This window comes from Diceros bicornis, chromosome 4, assembly GCF_020826845.1.
Source record: "Diceros bicornis minor isolate mBicDic1 chromosome 4, mDicBic1.mat.cur, whole genome shotgun sequence".
Classification (NCBI taxonomy): domain Eukaryota; kingdom Metazoa; phylum Chordata; class Mammalia; order Perissodactyla; family Rhinocerotidae; genus Diceros; species Diceros bicornis.
Window position 1 is genome coordinate 53,907,955 of NC_080743.1, and position 19,311 is coordinate 53,927,265.

The 19,311-nt window shown below is 40.0% G+C and overlaps 1 non-coding gene across 1 annotated transcript; it reads left to right on the plus strand.

Annotated features, from left to right (window-relative positions):
- Nucleotides 1–18,738: 18,738 nt before the first annotated feature.
- Nucleotides 18,739–18,812, plus strand: TRNAN-GUU (transfer RNA asparagine (anticodon GUU)). The gene has a single exon. It is a non-coding gene; the product is annotated as a tRNA-Asn (tRNA).
- Nucleotides 18,813–19,311: the final 499 nt, after the last annotated feature.

Sequence of the window (19,311 nt, forward strand, 5' to 3'; positions counted from 1 at the left end):
TCAGAAAATGGACTATCTCATTTATGAGATCTTTTATACAAATCTCATGGTAACCACTAAACAAAGAATCAGAGCAGAGACACAAACCATAAATAAGAGAGAAAACTGAGAAAATCATCACACAAAACAACCCCACCAAACTGAAATAGCAGTCAGAAATACAAGGGAAGAGAAACAATGGAAATATAGAACAACCGGAAAATAAGAAATAAAATGGCAATATTAAGCCCTCATATATCAATAATCACTCTAAATGTAAACGGATTGAATTCTCCAATCAAAAGACCCAGAGTGGATGGATGGATTAAAAAAAACAAGACCCAACAATATGCTGCCTCCAGGAAACACATCTCAGCTCTAAAGATAAACAGGCTCAGAGTGAAGAGATGGAAGACGGTAATAGAAACAAAAGAAAGCAGATGTGGCCCTACTTACATGAGACAAAGCAGAATTCAAGATTAAAAAGACAAAGAGGGGTAGTATATAATGATAAAAGAGACATTCCACCAAGAGGAGATAACATATATGACTATATATGCACCTAACACAGGAGCACCAAGGTACATAAAGCAGCTACTAATAGACCTAAAGGGAGAAATGGACAGCAACACAATAATAGTAGCAGACCTCAACACCCCAATCACATCAATGGATAGATCATCCAGGCAGAAAGTCAACAAGGAAATAGTGGATGTAAATGAAAAACTAGACCAGATGGACTTAATAGATATATATATGGAACACTCCATCCAAAAACAGCAGAATACACATTCTTCTCAAGTGCACGTGGAACATTCTCAAGGATAGACAATATGTTGGTAAGCAATCAAGGCTCAACAAATTTAAGAAGATTGAAATCATATCAAACATCTTTTCCAACCACAATGCTATGAAACTAGAAATCAACTAAAAGAAAAAAGCTGGGAAAGGCAAAAATATGTGGAGATTAAACAAAATGCTACTGAACGACAATTGGATCAATGAAGAAATAAATGGAGAAATAAAAAAATACCTAGAGACAAATGAAAATGAAAACACAGCATATCAACTCGTATTGGATGCAGGAAAAGCAGTGCTAAGAGGGAAATTTATAGTAATACAGGCCTACCTCAACAAACAAGAAAAACCTCAAATAAATAATCTAAAACTACACCTAACTGAACTAGAAAAAGAAGAACAAACCAAGCCCAAAGTTGGCAGAAGGAGGGAAATAATAAAAATTAGAGCAGAAATAAATGAAATAGAGACTAAAAACAATAGAAAGAACCAGTGAAACTAAGAGCTAGTTCCTTGAGAAGACAAACAAAATTGACAAACCCTTAGCTAGCTAACTAAGAAAAAAGAGAGAAGGTGCAAATAAATAAAATTAAATATGGAAGAGGAGAAATTACAATGGACACCACAGAAACACAAAGGATTATAGAGAACACTGAAAAACTATATGCCAATGAATTGGATAACCTAGAAGAAATGGATAAATTCTTAGACTGATACAACCTCCCAATACGGAATCAAGAAGAAATAGAGAATTTGAATAGACAAATCACAAGTAAAGAAATAGAAACAGCAATCAAAAACCTCCCAAAAAACAAAAGTCCAGGACTAGATGGCTTCTCTGAAGAATATCACCAAACATTCAAAGAAGATTTTTATTTTTTTGTGAGGAAGATCAGCCCTGAGCTAACATCCATGCCAATCCTCCTCTTTTTGCTGAAGAAGACTGGCCCTGAGCTAACATCCATGGCCATCTTCCTCCACTTTATGTGGAATGTTGCCACAGCATGGCCTGACAAGTGGTGCATCGGTACGCGCCTGAGATCTGAACCCGGGCCGCCAGCAACAGAGTGTGCGCACTTAACTGCTATGCCAAGGGGCCGGCCCCTCAAAGAAGATTTAATACCTATCCTTCTCAAACTATTCTGAAAATTTCAAGAAGACAGGATGTTTCCTAACTCATTCTGTGAGGCCAAAATTACCCTGATACCAAAACCAGACAAGGACAACCCAAAGAAGGAAAATTAGAGGCCAATATTGCTGATGAACATAGATGCAAAAATCCTCAACAACATATTGGCAAACCAAATACAGCAACACATTAAAAAGATCATACACCATGACCAAGTGGGGTTTATACCAAGAATGCATGGATGGTTCAACATCCACCAATCAATCAATGTGATATACCACATTAACAAAATGAGGAATCAAAGTCACATGATCATCTCAATAGATGCAGAGAAAGCATCTGACAAGTTCCAATATCCATTTATGATTTAAAAAACCCTCAATAAAATGGGCATATAAGGAAATTACATCAACATAATAAAAGCCATATATGACAAACCCACAGCCAGAATCATACTTGTCAGCAAAAAACTGAAAGCCATCCCACTGAAAACAGGAACAACACAAAGGTTCCCACTCTTTCCACTCCTATTCAATATAGTATTGGAGGTTTTGGCCAGAGCAATTAGGCAAGAAAAAGAAAAAAAAGGGATCCAAATTGAAAGGAAGACGTAAAACTCACTGTTTGTGGATGATATGATTCTATATTATAGAAAACCCTAAAGAAATCACCAGAAAACTACTAGAAATAATGAAAAACTACAGAAAAATTTGCAGGGTACAAAATAAACCTACAAAAATTAGTGCACTTCTGTACACTAATAATGAAGTTGCAGAAAGTGAAGTCAGGAACACAATCCTATTTACAATCATAACAAAAAGAATAAAATAGTTAGGAATAAATTTAACCAAGGAAGTGACAGACCTATACACTGAAAAGTATAAGATATTATTGAAAGAAGTCGAAGAAGACGTAAAGAAATGGAAAGATATTCCATGCTCATGGTGATTGGAAGAACAAACATTGATAAAATGTCCATATTAGCTAAAGCAATCTACAGATGCAATGCAATCCCAATCAGAATTCCAATGACATCCTTCCCAGAAATAGAACAAAGAATCCTAAAATGTATATGGAACAATAAAAGACTCCGAATAGCCAAAGCAATCCTGAGAAAAAAGAACGAAGCTGGAGGTATCACAATCCCTGATTTCAAAATACACTACGAAGCTGTAGTAATCAAAATACACTACGAAGCTGTAGTAATCAAAACAGCATGGTAGTGGGACAAAAACAGACACACAGATGAATGGAACAGAATTGAAAACTCAGAAATAAAACCACACGCCTATGGACAGTTAATTTTCAACAAAGGAGGCAAGAACATACAATGGAGAAAGGAAAGTCTCTTCAATAAATGGTGTTTGGAAAACTGGACCACCACATGCAAAAGAATGAAAGTAGACCTTTGTCTTACACTATACACAAAAATTAACTCAAGGGGCTGGCCCCATGGTGTAGAGGTTAAGTTCGGTGCACTCCACTTCAGCGGCCCAGGTTTGTGGATTTGGATCCCAGACATGGACCTACACCACTTGTTAGCCATGCTGTGGCAGCAACCCACATAAAAATAGAGGATGATTGTCATACATGTTAGATCAGGGCTAATCTTCCTCAAGCAAAAAAAGAGGAAGATTGGCAACAGATGTTAGCTTAGGGCAAATCTTCCTCAGAAAAAAAAAAAATCAACTCAGAATGGATTACAGACTTGCGTGTAAGATCTGAAACCATAAAAGTCCTAGAAGGAAATATAAGCAGTACACTCTTTCATCAGTCTTAGCAGTGTCTTTTCTAATACCATGTCTACTCAGGCAAGGGAAACCAAAGAAAAAATAATCAAATGGGACTACATCAGACTAACTTCTGGAAGGCAAAGGATAGCGTGAACAAAATGAAAAGACAACTCACCAACTGGGAGAAAATATTTGGAAATCATGGATCCAACAAGGCTTTAATTTCCAAAATATATAAAAAACTCATACAACTCAACAACAAAAAAACAAACAACCTGATCAAAAGATGGGTAAGGATGCGAACAGACCATTTTTCCAAAGATATACAGATGGCCAACAGGCACGTGAAAAGATGTTCAACATCACTAATTATTAGGGAAACGCAAATCAAAACTAAAATGAAATATCACCTCACACCCATCAGAATGGCTATAATTAAAAAAACAAAAAATAACAAATGTTGGAGAGGATGTGGAGAAAAGAGAACCCTCATATACTGCTAGTGGGAATGCAAACTGGTACAGCCTCTATGGAAAACAATTTGGAGATTTCTTAAAAAATTAAAAATAGAAATACTGTATGATTCAGCTATCCCACTGCTGGATATTTATCTAAAGAATGTGAAATCAACAATACAAAGAGATTTATGCACCCCTATGTTCATTGCAGCATTATTCACAATACCAAAGATGTAGAAGTGACCCACATGCCCATCAACTGATGAATGGATAAAGAAAATGTGGTATATATAAACAATGGAATACTACTCAGCTATAATGAAGACAAAATCGTCCCATTTACAACAACATGGATGGACCTTGAGAGTATTATGTTAAGTGAAATAAGCCCAACAGAGAAAGACAAACACTGTGTGATTTCACTCATATGTAGAAGATAAACAAACACAGGAATAAACAGAACACAGTAGTGGTTTCCAGAGTGAAAGAGGGTGGAGAGGTTGGGGAAAGGGGTAAAGGGGTACATATGTATGGTGATGGATAAAAACTAGACTATTGGTGGTCAGCATGATGTAATCTATACAGAAACTGATATATAATAATGTACACTTGAAATTACACTATGTTATAAATTATTATGACCTCATTACAATAATTTTTTTAAAAAGAATCAAAAGGAAATGATATAAATCAGAAAGAGAAAAGAAGAATGCCTTTGATGGGCTAATCGGTAGACTGGACATGGCCAAGGAAAGAATCAATGAGCTTAGAAATGTGTCAATAGAATCTCCCCAAATTGCAAAGCAAAGAGAAAAAAAGAATGAAAAAAATAGGACATAATATCCAAGAACTGTGGTACCATTACAAACCGTGTAACATACATGACAGACTACCAGAAGGCAAAGAAAGAAAGTGTGCGAAGAAAGAAAGAATGACAGTGCAATAGTCATGCTTCTCCAGAGAAACAGATCCAATAGGAGCTAGCTAGCTAGCTATGTACTAAGGAATTGACTTATGCAACTGAGGGGTCTGGGAAATCCAAAATCTGCAGTGTAGGATAGCAGGCTGGAGAGCCAGGACTGCTGATGGTGCAGATGAAGTCCGAAGGCAATGTGCTGGAGAATTCCCTCTTACTAGGGGAGGCCAGTCTTCCTGTTCTATTCAGACCTTTCAGCTGATTGGATGATGCCTACTCACATTACGGAGAGCAACCTGCTTCACCCAAGTTCACCGATTTAAATATTAATCTCATCCAAAAAACACCTTCAAAGAAACATCCAGACAAATGTTTGACAAAATATCCAGGCACTATGGCCCAGCCAAGTTGACACATAAAATTAACTAACACAGGTTCACCCCCTTGTCAATTTGACACCCATACGCATTTTCTAAAACTATACTTAACTTTCCATTAAAGACAGTAACAAGGTCATACTTCCACCTAACATGATACAACTATCCTGCATACCACTGAAAAGCGCTAACTCTTTTCGCCAGAAGAGGATGTGTAGTTCTTGGGTGATGTTTACTTTTCTCCTTGATATCCCATAATTTAAATACTATGATGTAAAGTTAACAATACTTAAATACTACAATAGAAAGTCAATACATCTTACGTTACATGATAAGGAAATAAGAGAGGAAAGAAAATAGATATTTTATAAGGAGGAAATTCTCATGACAATTATAGTCCTTTTTTCTGTAACTGGTCACATGGTTGTAGCTGGTATTTATAATCATCTTCTTCCACCTACCCATTCTGTATTCTCTTTGCCCTCAACAAGCATCTGAGCTGGTTGTGGCTCTTTACCTGGTGAGTTGCCCCAAAACTTCATTCTTGAAGGGTCTGGGCCTTTAGTATTGGATTGGGTTGTTGTAGTTTTCCATTGACTTTAATTACAGAGCACGGTAATACTAAGAGACACCCTAAGGGATGTCCTGTATTCCAGACATACTCCTCCTTATCTCCATTGTGGAGCAGCAGTTCAACTTCTCTTTGATAGTCAGGATCAATCGGCCACGACCCACAGTAACTCCCTCCTTTGCCTGTTGATTTAGAGGCGTGAGGAACACAAAGTAGCCAGCTGGCAGTCATAATTTCCAATTCAATGGAATCTTGGTGTCTCCTGGTGGAAGCATTCCTTCCTTTAGAACTAAGACCTCTAGGCTAGTAGAACATAAAGTTGTGGGGACAGAAAGCAAAAGTTTTGCTAGTGGGTCACTAGACGTAATAGTGAGTGGTGCCACTCCTATTTCCACGCCTTGATTCCTGGACCAGTGAATCCTGGCTATGGGAGAAACAACACCATATACTAGATGCCAGTTTAGAGCATACCTAGCCTCTTAGAGAATTTTGCCCAGCCCTACAAGGTATTGCAACCTAGATGGCACTGTAACTGAGTCTTCAAAAGGTCATTCTACTGGAATCTCAAACCAGCTGCTTCAGGATGGTGGTGAACATGGTAACACTAGTGAATCTCATGAGCCTGGGCTCATTGCCACACTTCGTAATCTGTGAAGTCAGTTCCTTGATCAGAAATGTATTAGTCTGCTTCGGCTGCCATAACAAAATGCCATAGACTGGGTGGCTTAAATAACAAAAATTTATTTTCTCACAGTTCTGGAGGCTAGAAGCCCAAGATCAAGGTGGAAGCAGGGTTGGTTTTGGTGAAGCCACTCTTTCTGACCTACTGATGGCTGCCTTTTCTCTGTATCCTCACATGGCTTTCCTCTGTGTTCACAGAGAGAGAGCTCTGGTGTGTCTTCCTCTTCTTCTTCTTTTTTTTCCTTTGGTGAGGAAGATTGGCCCTGAGCTAACATCTGTGCCAATCTTCCACTATGTTTTGTATGTGTGACGTGGCCTCAGCATGACTTGACAAGCAGTGTGTAAGTCCGCTCCTGAGATCCGAACCCATAAAGCCCGGGCCACTGAAACAATATGGGAACTTAACCACTACTCCACTGGGATGGGCCTCCCTCTTCTTAAAAATACATCAATCCCATTGGATTAGGGCCCAGCCAACCAACTTATAACCTTAGTTTCCTCATTAAATTCTCTATCTCCAAATATAGTCACATTGGGGTTAGGTGTCAACATATGAATTTGAGGAGGAGGACACAACGCAGTTCATAATAAAAAGCATTGCTGTGTGAAATCACATGAGGGTGAATAAGGCATTCTGTAAGTCCACAGATTGTAGTTTTGACAGAAGCATTGTGTGCAGGAAAGGCAAATCCATATTCAGAATAAGTGTGTATTCCAGTAAGAACAAAACACTGCCCCTTCCATGATGGAAGTGGTCCAATATAATCAACCTGCCAACAGGTAACTGACTGCTCACACACACACACACACACACACACACACACACACAAAACTGACTGCGGAATGAGGACATACTGGGGACTCAGCACTGGTCTCTGATGCTGGTAGATTGGGCACTCAACAGCAACTGTAGCCAGGTCGGCCTTGGAGAGTGGAAGTCCATGTTGCTAAGCCTATGGATAACCTCCATACCTGCCACCATGGACACTTTGCTCAAAATCCCATTGGTTTATGACAGGGTGGCTGAGGAAAGAGGCTGACTGCTATCTACAGAACAGATCATCCTATCCACATGATTATTAAAATCCTCCTCTGCTGAAGTCACCTTTAGGTGAGCATTCACATGGGACACAAATATCTTCATGTTTTCCACTCATTATGAGAGGTCTATCCACATAGCTTTTCACCAGACTTCCTTGTCACTAATTTTCCCATCATGACCCCCCTTCCAAGTAAAATGAACAACTAGGCACACTACTCAAAGTTCTTCCTGCTGGGAGGATTTCCCTTCACCACTGTCCTTCAGGGGTGTCCCACACAGCAGCTGTAGTGCTGCAACTGTCCACTTTTCAGTGGTGACTGCAGACTACGGAGAACCATCTGTAAACCAGGTCTTATTCTTCTCTTTCTTTATGCATTGTAGGGAACTTCCCATGAAACTGTAGGTGCAGGCTGGGAGAGAGAAGGTAGTGTAGCAGGAGTGCGAACAATGGGCAACTGTGCCACTTCTTTGTGGAACTTACTTGCACCTTCAGGGCCTATTTGGACCCGATCTCATATATACCACTTCTATTTGGTGATGGACTGAGTGGATCTCATTATACTCATTAGTTTGACAAAAACGTTCTGGTGACATGGTCACACAGATTCTTGCCTCTTATAAGTGCTAAGTAGGAGTATCCAGTGGTGATATTTTGCACATCTGTTGCCACAGCATGCCGCGGACTATCAGTGCTCTCTTTACTATTGGAAATAGAGTCATTAGTGTCTTTAATTGTAATCAGATTAGAGAGGCAATTCCACAAACTTCAGAACCAGTTAAAAGACATGTTAAAGATTCCATTCATGTAGAACCACTCCTGGTAACAAAAATCTGTATTCATTAGGGTTCTCCATAGAAATAGAATCAGCAGGGTGTGTGTGTGTGTATGTATGTTAGTATGTGTGTATGTGTATATGTATGTAAAATATAATATATACTACTTTGAGGAAAAGGCTCACACAATTGTGGATGTGTGTATGTATGTGAGTATGTGTGTGTGTGTCTATGTATATAAAATATAATATATACTACTTTGAGGAAGAGGCTCACACAATTGTGGAGGTTTGATGAGTCCAAAATCTGATGGAGACTCAGGGAACAGTTGCAGTTTGAGTCCAAAGGCAGTCTGCTCGCAGAATTTCTTCTTGCTTGGGGGAGGTCAGTCTTTGTTCTATTAAAGCCTTCAATTGATTGGATGAGGCCTTCCCACTTCATGGAGGGCAATCTGCTTTACTTAAAGTCCACCAATGTAAATGTTAATCTCATTCCAAAAACACCTTCACAGAAACATCCATAATAATGTTTGACCAAATATCTGGGCACCACGGCCCAGTCAGGTTAACCCATAAAATTAACCATCCCAGCATATGATAGTCACACTGCACAAAATAAAAGACAAAGCGAACATCTTGAAAGAAGCCTGAGGAAAAACACACCTTATCTATAGAAGAACAAGGATAAGTATTACATTGGAATTCTCTTCAGAAACCACGCAAGCAAGAAGAGAGTACAGTGAAAGATGTAAAGTGTTGAAAGAAACCAACCTAGAATTCTCTATCCTGTGAAATTATCCTTCAAAAGTGAAGGAGAAATAAAGACTTCCTCAGACAACAAAAATTGAGGGAGTTGCTAGTAAATCTGCCTTGCAAGAAATGTTAAAAGTTGTTCAGAGCGGAAAATGACATAGATTAGAAACTCATATCTACATAAAGAAAGGAAGAACATTAGAGAAGGAATAAATGAAGATAAAATAAACTCTTTTGTCTTATTGTTAATTGATCTAACAGATAACAGTTTGTACAAAGTAATTATAAAGTAACAATATTGGGTGATTACAGCTTATGGAGAAATTAAATGAATAACAGTAACATAAGGGACGGTTAAGGAGGAATTGGGAAACCTCTGTTATAAGAACCTGTACTACCTGTGAAGCATTATAGGGTTATTTGAAAGTTGACTTAGATTAATTGTACACGTAAGTTGCAAACTATAGGATGGCCACTAAATATTTTTTAAAAAGAAATATAATTGATATGCTAAGACAGGAGAGAAAGTAGAATCACATAAAATACTCAATTAAATTCAGAGAAGGTTTAAAGAGAACAGAAGAAAAAAAAGAGAACCATGAACAAGGGCAATGAATAGAAAGAGTTGGAAATATAGTAGATATTAATCTGACTAAATCAATAATCACTTTAAATTTGAATGGTCTAAGTATATCAATTAAAAAACAGAGAATACCAGAGTGGAAAACAAAATATAACTATATGTCATCCATAAGAAATTTATGTGTTACATGCCATCAAGTCAGCTCTGACTCCTGGCGACTCTGTGGATGACTGATATCTGCAATGTCTTGTCCTCGACAGCCCTACTCAGCTCCTGTAGGCTTTGCCTAAAGCTTCCTTTATGGAGACAATCCATCGCATATTTGGTCTTCCTCTTTTCTTGCTGCCTTCTACTTGACCAAGCATTATTGTCTTTTCCAAAGAATCCTGTCTTCTCATGATGTACCCAAAGTGGGACAGCCTCAATTTTATCATTTTTGCCTCCAGCAGTAGTTTAGGTTTAATTTGACCTAGGACTCACTAGTTCATCTTTCTGGCAGTCCAGTGTATCCACAGAGCTCTCTTCCAACACCATATTTAAATAAGAAACTTACTTTAACTCTAAAGATGCAGGTAAATTAAAAGTAAAGAAATAGAGAAAGACATACCATGCTAACATTAATCAAAAGAAAACTGGAGCATTAGTTGTGTTAATTTCAGACAAAGCAGACTTTGGAGCAAAAAAGAAGATCAAGAACAAAGATGAGCATTGTGTAATGATAAAGGGGTCAATACTCCAAAAGATATAACAATACTTGATGAGTATGCACCTAACAGCAGAGCATCAAAATACGTGAGGGAAAAATGATAGAAATGCAAGGGTAATAGAAAAATTCACTGTTATGGTTGGAGACTTCAGCACCCCATATCAATAATTGACAAATCCAGTGGGCAGAAAATCAGTGAGGATGTAGTTGAACTGAATAACACCATCAATAATTCGATCTAATTGACATTTATAGATGACTTCATCTAACAACAGCAGAATACTCATTCTTTCCAAGTTTACATGGAACATTCACCAAGATAGATCACATTCTAGACCATAAAACAAATCTCAACAAATTTAAAAGAAGAGAAATGATACAACGCCTGCTCTCAGAGCACAATGGAATTAAACTGGAAATCAATAACAGAAAGATAGCTGGAAACCCCCAAAATTTGGAGATTATACAACACACTTCAAATACCACATGGGTCAAAGAAAAAGTCTCCAGAAAAATCAATTATTTTGAGCTCAATAAAAATAAAATTACAACTTATGAAAGTGTGTGGGATGCAGCAAAAGTAATTCTTAGAAGGAAATTCACAGCATTGAATGCATACATCAGCAAAGAAGAAAGGTCTAAAGTCAATAATCTAAGCTTCCACTTTAGAAAACTCACAGAAAAAGGAAAAAGAACAAATTAAATCCAAAGTAAGCATAGGAAAAGAAATAATAAAAACTAGAGCAGAAATCAACAAAATTGAAAAGAGGAAATTGATAGAGAAAAATCAATGAAACCAAAAGCTAGTTCTTTCAAATGATCTTTAAAATTGATAAAACTCTAGCCAGGCTAAGCAAGAAATAAAGAGAGAAGATACAAATTACTGATAATAGAAATGAAAGAGGGACCCTCAGTAATGATCCCACGGACATTAAACAATAATAAAAGAATATTATGAACAACCCTCTGCTCACAAATATGATAACTTAGATGAAATGGACCAAAATCCTGACAAACACAAGTTACCAAAATTCACACAAGGAGAAATTGATAATCTAAATCAGCCTGTATCTATTAAATAAATTGTATCAACAACTAATAACCTCCTAAAACAAAGCACAGACTTAGATGGTTTCACTGGTGAATTCTAACAAAAGTTTAAGGAAGAAATGATACCAATTCTCTAGAATCTCTTCCAGGAAATAGAAGCCTAGGCAACACTTCTTAATTCATTCTACAAGGCAAGCTTTACCTTAACCAAAACCAGACAAATGATCCAGGACGTTGAACTAGCCTAGGCTGCTGAGAGCCCCCCAAAATCAATCCTGAAAGAACTATAGAAGCAAGAAGGAAACATGGCTTATAGGAATTATGAAAAATTATAAACCTTCATAGAGACTGAAGGCTATTTTGAACTAGTGTGTGTGGAAGCCTGATGTTCAGAGGTAGCAGAGAGAGGACAAGATGGCTAAAAGTACTTTAAGTTCTGCTCTTGCATCTCACTCCCATGGCTCTGGGTCAATCATTTCTTATCTCTTTGAGAACAAAATTAGCAGTGGCACTTACTCAGTCCACCAATGTAGCAGCCATGATGTGATACATGGGACCCACATAAGCTGTGCTGAGTAAATTGGTTGATGAAAATGGGTTGGACAAACCATATAATACCTGAGTCTTCATTTTCCAGAGTCTCCTCCTCCAAACCTCCTGAGCTAAGGATTGTCATGGCCTCCCCCCAAGAGCTGCTTACCCATAAGCATAAAAAGGATCCACTAAACAGAAGACTTCCCTGGTGGACTGTAAAACAAACAGGGGTAATAAAAATGGTTTTCTCCTATGTGCTGCTCTCCACTTGGAGCTCATCCTTAGTTTTACCAAGACAAGCAAAAGACTGAGGCCTACCTTCACAGGAAGGCTTGAGGCCAGTCTACACAGTTCCCCTCATCTCCCTGTGGATTCCTCCCTACAAGTCTCTCCCTTCCCGGGGCCCCTCACCACCCCTCTCCACAGGGGTGTCTGCCCGGCCTTGTGGCTTCTTTCGTTTCAGCAATTTCATTTCTTGATTCCCACTGCATAGTGACACATGGCCTAGTGATCTGTCCAAGATCCAGCACACGAATCAGTGAGTAGATGACTCTTTGGATTCCAGGGATCCAACAGGGGAAAGAATAAAAGTAACACTGATTTTAGGCCCACATATGCAAAACCTCAGAGACCCATCAGACACACTTGTGCTTCAAAGACATAGTCTCTGCAAAGTCCCTCTTCACACAAATTCCTTGATGTCTTCTACTTGGAAATAACCCAAGGGGTTTTAATTCCTATTTTCCCCTTTAATGTCGAGGCTGTTCCTGGGCAGTTCCTGGAGGTCAGAACCTTGAATCCACCTAAAATGCCTGAGAAATACAGTGTTCAAGTAAGATGATTGTGCACACCGCATTGTGCCAGGAATCGAATCTGGGTCTCCAGCATGGGAGGTGAGAATACTATCACTGAACACCAATGCTTCCCAGCAGCAGGGCACAGTAGCTCAAACCAGAGTCACTGGAAGGACTTGGGAAGAACAGTTCCAAAATAGATGTTCTCAGTGTTCCTTTTGGAAGATATCATCAATGAACAAAAAGAACACCCAGAGCAAAGTCTCACATAGGAGATTTATGTCAGGCAACACTATGAAGTGTTGGCATTCACATCCAAACACTGGATTTGCAAAAGCCTATTTTGAAGTAGGTACTTCACAAATAGATAAAAGACTTCTGTAGAAAAGCACCAGAAATTCAACCCGTTTCTTGTCTCTGGTCCATATCTGGCATGGACCAATGGAAAGTTCATTTTCTCACTTGCTGACACATTCTCTTTGCCCTACCATTGCTTAGTGCTTCCCAAACCCTTTCCTCTCAACCTTGAGAGGGACGCCAGTTCTTTTCCCCAAATAGGCATTCAAGACCCAGTGATAGTACAGAAAGCTGGACTAGTGAGGATGTCTCTGAGACTCCAGAAGATCTGAATGATAATTGAGTTTCTCTCCTTCCTCTGCCTCTTTTGAGTCCCTGGAAAAGGCCAAGAATCGAATTTTGCTTTTGAATTCTCAGGTCTTACAGAAACCTATACAAGAGTGAATAAATGAAAATTTCACTCCAGGATTTCTTCCCATCACCACAGCCTCTGCAGCCACCCAGGGAGGCCAGTTCAGGGAAAGACAGTTAAATTAGATTCGAGGTAGATGCTAGAATTTTGGCCCTCTCCTTTAAAGCTTTCTTTTGCTGTGTACTTTTTTCGGATATTCATGTTTTCATTGTTTTATTCTTTTGTTCACAATTAGTCTGTTACTGATTTGTACCGCTCTTAATATTTAACCCTTTTCTGTCTAATAAACTGCTGTATCTGGAATTTAGTTTTATATCCAATCTGAGAAGATTGGTTCCATTACAATTAGCAGATATTAGTGTGTTGGGGATTCCTGATGTAGTCTTATTTCTACCACTTCCTTGTGAGGTTTCTTTCTTTTTGGTTTTCTAAAAAAGTTGCTTCCTGCCTTTGTTAACAGACTGGTCTACTTGCATAAACTGTCTTGTTTTCCTAGAGGTTTTTGGAATTCCATCTCACCCATCAGTTAATACATATTCTTAGATCCCAGATGCAAAGGATGAAGATGATTATGCTCCTTAGTTCAGGACACACTGTGGTGGCTGCTCTGAGCAAGGTCCTGACTGTCTTTCATTATTTCTTCTCTTTATCTCACTTCCATTCCCTTCTCCACTTCCAGAGGGCACATTCTACCAAGTTTAGAATATTTTCTTTTATCCCATCTTCTCTCTGCATATTTAAAAAATGATATGTCTTGGAAAAATAGGCAGTGCTCTTGTAGAGGGATTAAAAAAACTTTGTGTCAATTGGCTCACTCAAAATCCATTCCATCCTCCTAGTTGAAGAGGTTGGGAAACTAAAAATTATACTTCTCAGATTCTCTTGCAGGTTGGGTTCTGGATAGAAATGACATGCACTTACGAGAGCTGGCAGAAGTGAGCAGAGGCCATCTCCCCATTGCTGTTGTTGGTGGCAAATAAGGTTATGGAACCATGAGTGTTTAGAGACACTGTTGGTTGGCAGTCACGTTCTAGTTTCTAGTGACCAGTTAGTGGGTGTGAGAAGTAGTCGGAGTGGCAGAGTTGAAGCTTCCTAATGCCTGGATGGCAGTTAGGGAGGAAAGCCACTGGATTCATATACCAATGCTTCCACAAGCTCTCCAGCCCAGGGGTTGGGGGGAGGAGACAGGGACAAGGAGAGAAAGCACTAGAGCACAGCAGGAAAATATCATGAATGATTTTACATAAAAAATATAAAGCAGGTTTCTGGAGGGTCATATGGTTGGTGGGTACAACATGATTCTCTAGTGTTTAGTATTCCCAAGCCTGCTGTGTTCAGGAGATGAATTTGAGATGAGCCATAGATTTAAAAATAGAAATTAAATATCTAAAGCTCCTAGAGTTAAATACAGGATAATATATTCACGATTCTGGGGTAGGAGAGATTTCTCAGAGAACACAAGGCTTTAACAATAAAAGAAAAAAAATAGAGATAAATTGGATTTCATGAAAATAAAAAAATATATACATTCATAAAAAATCATGATAGGAAAGTGAAAAGGCAAGCCAGACTGGGAGAAGTTATTTTAAATACATTTATCTAACAAATGACTCAAATTCTGAATACAAAAATCTTTTAAACACCAACAATAAAAAGGCAAGCCACCAATAAAAGGAATCAGGGCTCTTTGGAGAAGTGGCTGAAACTAAGACTGGGGCAGGAAATATACAAGATCAGACTGGAGCATCTTGCACTCCCAGAAAGTACTAAAAAAAAAAAAAGAAAACTCAACCAACGAAAAAAACTTCCACTATGATGGGAGTATGTCAAAGGGACACAGAAACCAACTGAAAGAGCTCACAATGGCCAAAACTGGAACAATTTCGGCAACAAAACAAATAAAATAGTATTGGATTATAATCCCAAAGTATAAAATAAATATCCACAAGTCCATACTGATATAAGTAAATAAATAAGGAAAATCAACAAATGTCCCATAGAAGTGTCCCAAATAATTTACGTAGATACTCTACCCTCCTTAAGTGTGGGATACTCATAGTGACTTCCTTCCCAAGAGACAGTATGGAAACGGGGTAAAAAGATTAAATTTACAGTGGAAAAACCTAACAACCTCAACCAGATGATCAACATTAACATCAACATTGGTAAATCATGTGGATAGCACATACCCATGGTACAAAATGGTGAGAATGGCATGTTGTCCCCCAAAACCCGAAAATTCCAGTCTAATCATGAGAAAAACATCAGGCAAATACCAGTTGAGGGACATTCTACAAAATACCTGGCCAGTACTCCTGAGAATTTTCAAGGTCATCAACTAGAAGGAAATTCTGAGGAACTGTGACAGTCTCAAGATGAGCATCAGGAGACATAATAACTAAATGTAACGGGATATCCTGGACGGAATCCTGGAACAGAAAAAGGACACTAGGTAAAAATCTGAATAAAATAGAGACTTTAGTTAACAATAATGTATTCATTCATTAACGATCACAAATGTACCATTCTAATGTAAGATGTTAATAGGAGGGGAAACAGGATGTGGGGTGTATGGAAATCCTCTGTGTGATCTTCTCATCTTTTCTGTAAATCTAAATCTGTTCTAATACTATAAAAAGTTTCTATAAAAAGTAAAACAAAAAAAGTCAAGCCAATTAAAAGTGGACAACACTCTTTAACAGGATCTCTTCACTAATGAAGATTTCTTTATGGCCAAAAGGCATAAGAGAGGGCATCTTAACTCTTTAGGGAAACACAAATTTAAAATACTATGATATATAGTATTTTAACTAGATATATGCCAAGCAGAATGGGTAAAATTTAAGAGACAGAGAACACCAGGTGCTGACAAGAATGTGTAGCAACTGTATCTCCTGTTGCTGGTGAGAGAGTAAAATAGTGCACCATCCTGGAAAACTGGTAGTTACTAACAAGGTTAAACATATAAATACTCCATGACCCGGCAATTCCACTACTAGGTTTATGCTCAAAAGAGATGAATGCCCTAGTCCAGAAAAGACTCATACAAAAATATCTATGGCAGCCTTGTTCACAACAGCCCCAACTGGAAATATCCCAATTGTCCATTGACTGTAGTGTATTCACACATTGAAATAACACTCATCAGTAATACCAAAATGATTTACTGACACACAACCAAATGGATGCATCTCAAAAGCATTATGTTGCATGAAAAGAAAAAAGGAAGCCAGGCACAAAATCATATTCATTTATGGGAAGTTCGAGAACAGCCAAAACTAATCTATGGAGACAGAAATCAGAATACTGATTGCCTAAATGGGGGTGGTGTGAAGATTGACTGGAAAGGAGGTCTAAATTTTTGGACTGATGCAAATTTCCATAACTTGACCTAGGTAGTGGTTACTTTTATGAAAATTCACCAGGCTGTGTGCTCAAGATTTGTGGACGTTATGTGAAGTATACTTTCATCATTTACTGTTAGCCAAAAAATTGCGGGAGGGGGATGTTAAGTTTCGATTTTATTATATTTAGTATATTTTATTTAAAGGATCCAGTTGGAGTGAGAACTATCTCATTTGGTCTAAAAAGGCTTCGCTGATGTTTGAAATATCTCAACCAGAAAAATGGGTGCGGAACTGGAAACATGCCAATACAAGGCGGCACCTTTTGGGATAGGTCCCGTGCATGTTCAGACTCGGAGCAAGTTCGGCGTTTCTCTAGAACGCTCACGGTGTGCGCGCCGTGGGGTTTCCTTTCCGTTCTTCTCGGCGCGGTGAGCTCCGGAGCCGCAGGTAACTGCTCTCTCGCCGCAGGCAAACAGCGAGGCTGATGCAGAGATTTTTAACTCCCGCCATAAAGTGACCGGATACCCCCGTGACTCGGATTGGAACCAAAGGTGCTGCAGGCACAACGCAGGGTAGTAAACACTGCGGGGTCGCCCAGAGCCAGCGGCCTGCTGGCAGCTGCTGTGCTTTCTCGAGGTCGTTTTGACGTAAAAGCTTTCGTAATATTTTGCTGCTTTATTTTACAGAGCCACAGGTCTTCGCGTTTTTCGTTCTTTCCTGTTCTCTCTCTGTTTTCCCCTCCTTTCCTCCTCATTCTGCTACGTAACACAAACGCTTCTCATCTCCGCAGGGTCTGGCCCTTGCCTCTGCACAGGCCTCCTAGGAGGTCTTGCTGACCCGGTAGTCGCCTCCGCTGCTTCTTTCCCTCCTCTTCGCGCTTCCCTTTTGGCCCCATCCCTTTTCCCGCCCCCGGGTCTCCCCCGGTCCTACCGACCGCACTGAGCACAATGACCCAGAGGAGCTGTGCGCGGGGAGCTCAAGCGTGCGGATGGTGCACTGTAGGCCTTTCCTGTCCTCCTACAACCCACCCCGCCTCCGCACCTCGCCCCGCCCCCCAATACTGTGCAGTCAATTAACTGCGATAAAGACCCTTCAAGAAGAAATTCAGCTTTGAGAAACGTTTCATTATTTCCATTCTCAGGGTTCTTCGTGGGACTAAAAGCTAAAGACGATGTATGAATTCAACATGATCTAATAGAGCCCTGGTGAGTGCCAGACCCTGTTCTCTGCGAGGGGGCCCACAGGCGACCATCACCACGACCTCTGCCCTCGCGGAGCTCGCGTGCTGGACCCAAGAATCCGAAGAAGGAAGCGGCAGCACCCCACCAGCCCCGAAGCCTCTCGGAAGGGTGGGCAAACGCTCGTTCTCTGACCGCTGTATGTCCTTCACACTTGTTCCAGCCCGCGCATCCGTCCCGGGCCTGGGGAGAGCTGGCGACGAAGGGCGGTCGGGTGAAGGCAAAGCGACGGGAAGAGCCATCCCGGGAGCCCACTGGGCGTTCAGGGGTCCTTGGGCCCCACTCGGCTCACGCCCGGGAGGGTCGCGCCCTGGGCGACTCCGGGGGTACTGGCTTCTGAATCGAGTCATGGGCAAGGAGTTAGAGCGAGGCGATTCGGCTGCCCTTCTTCCTTCGGAATCGCCCAACGCACAGGTTTCCAATCAGACGAAGATCTCGATTCATTAAGGTAATCTCTCTGGTTTTCCGAGGCTTTGGAATCTGCAGTTTTCCTGCAAGGCAGGCGGCAGAGCCTAAGAGTTAGTACGTGCTCACTCCCTAAGGAGGCCGGGAGAGGTAGTGTGCTGTGTCTCTGTGGCGCAATCGGTTAGCGCGTTCGGCTGTTAACCGAAAGGTTGGTGGTTCGAGCCCACCCAGGGACGTAGAGGGTGTGGATTTTGACTGACTCTCACCTATTTCCTGCTCTTGATCACCTGTAGATTTCCTCCTAGAAAATTTACCCTCCCCTATTCTGGGTGGTATCCACTTTTCATCTAATAGCTCTCTGGAGCCATCCCACATCCCCAACCTGATTCTCACACAATATGTGCTGGGATGTCCGGTTGATACGTGAATTAGAGGAATTCCTGAAACGGAGACCTAAGAACCCGGCTTCTGGTATGGTGGGATAAAATCTGTATTCCGCCCTTTATAGGCTTGTAGAAGTAAGTTGAACTTTGGCTGCTTTAATATTTCTGTGTTTGTGTGTGTGTGTGTGTGTGTGTGTGTGTGTGTGTGCGCGCGCGCGCGCGCGCGCACTTGTGTTTAATTTTGTAGGTATGCTTACATTCATTTCTCAAAATGCTTACTTTGGGAAGATGGAGCTTCTCAAGTGAGCCTACTTTTTTTTTTTTAATTAAGACAACAATTAGAGCTTTTCAG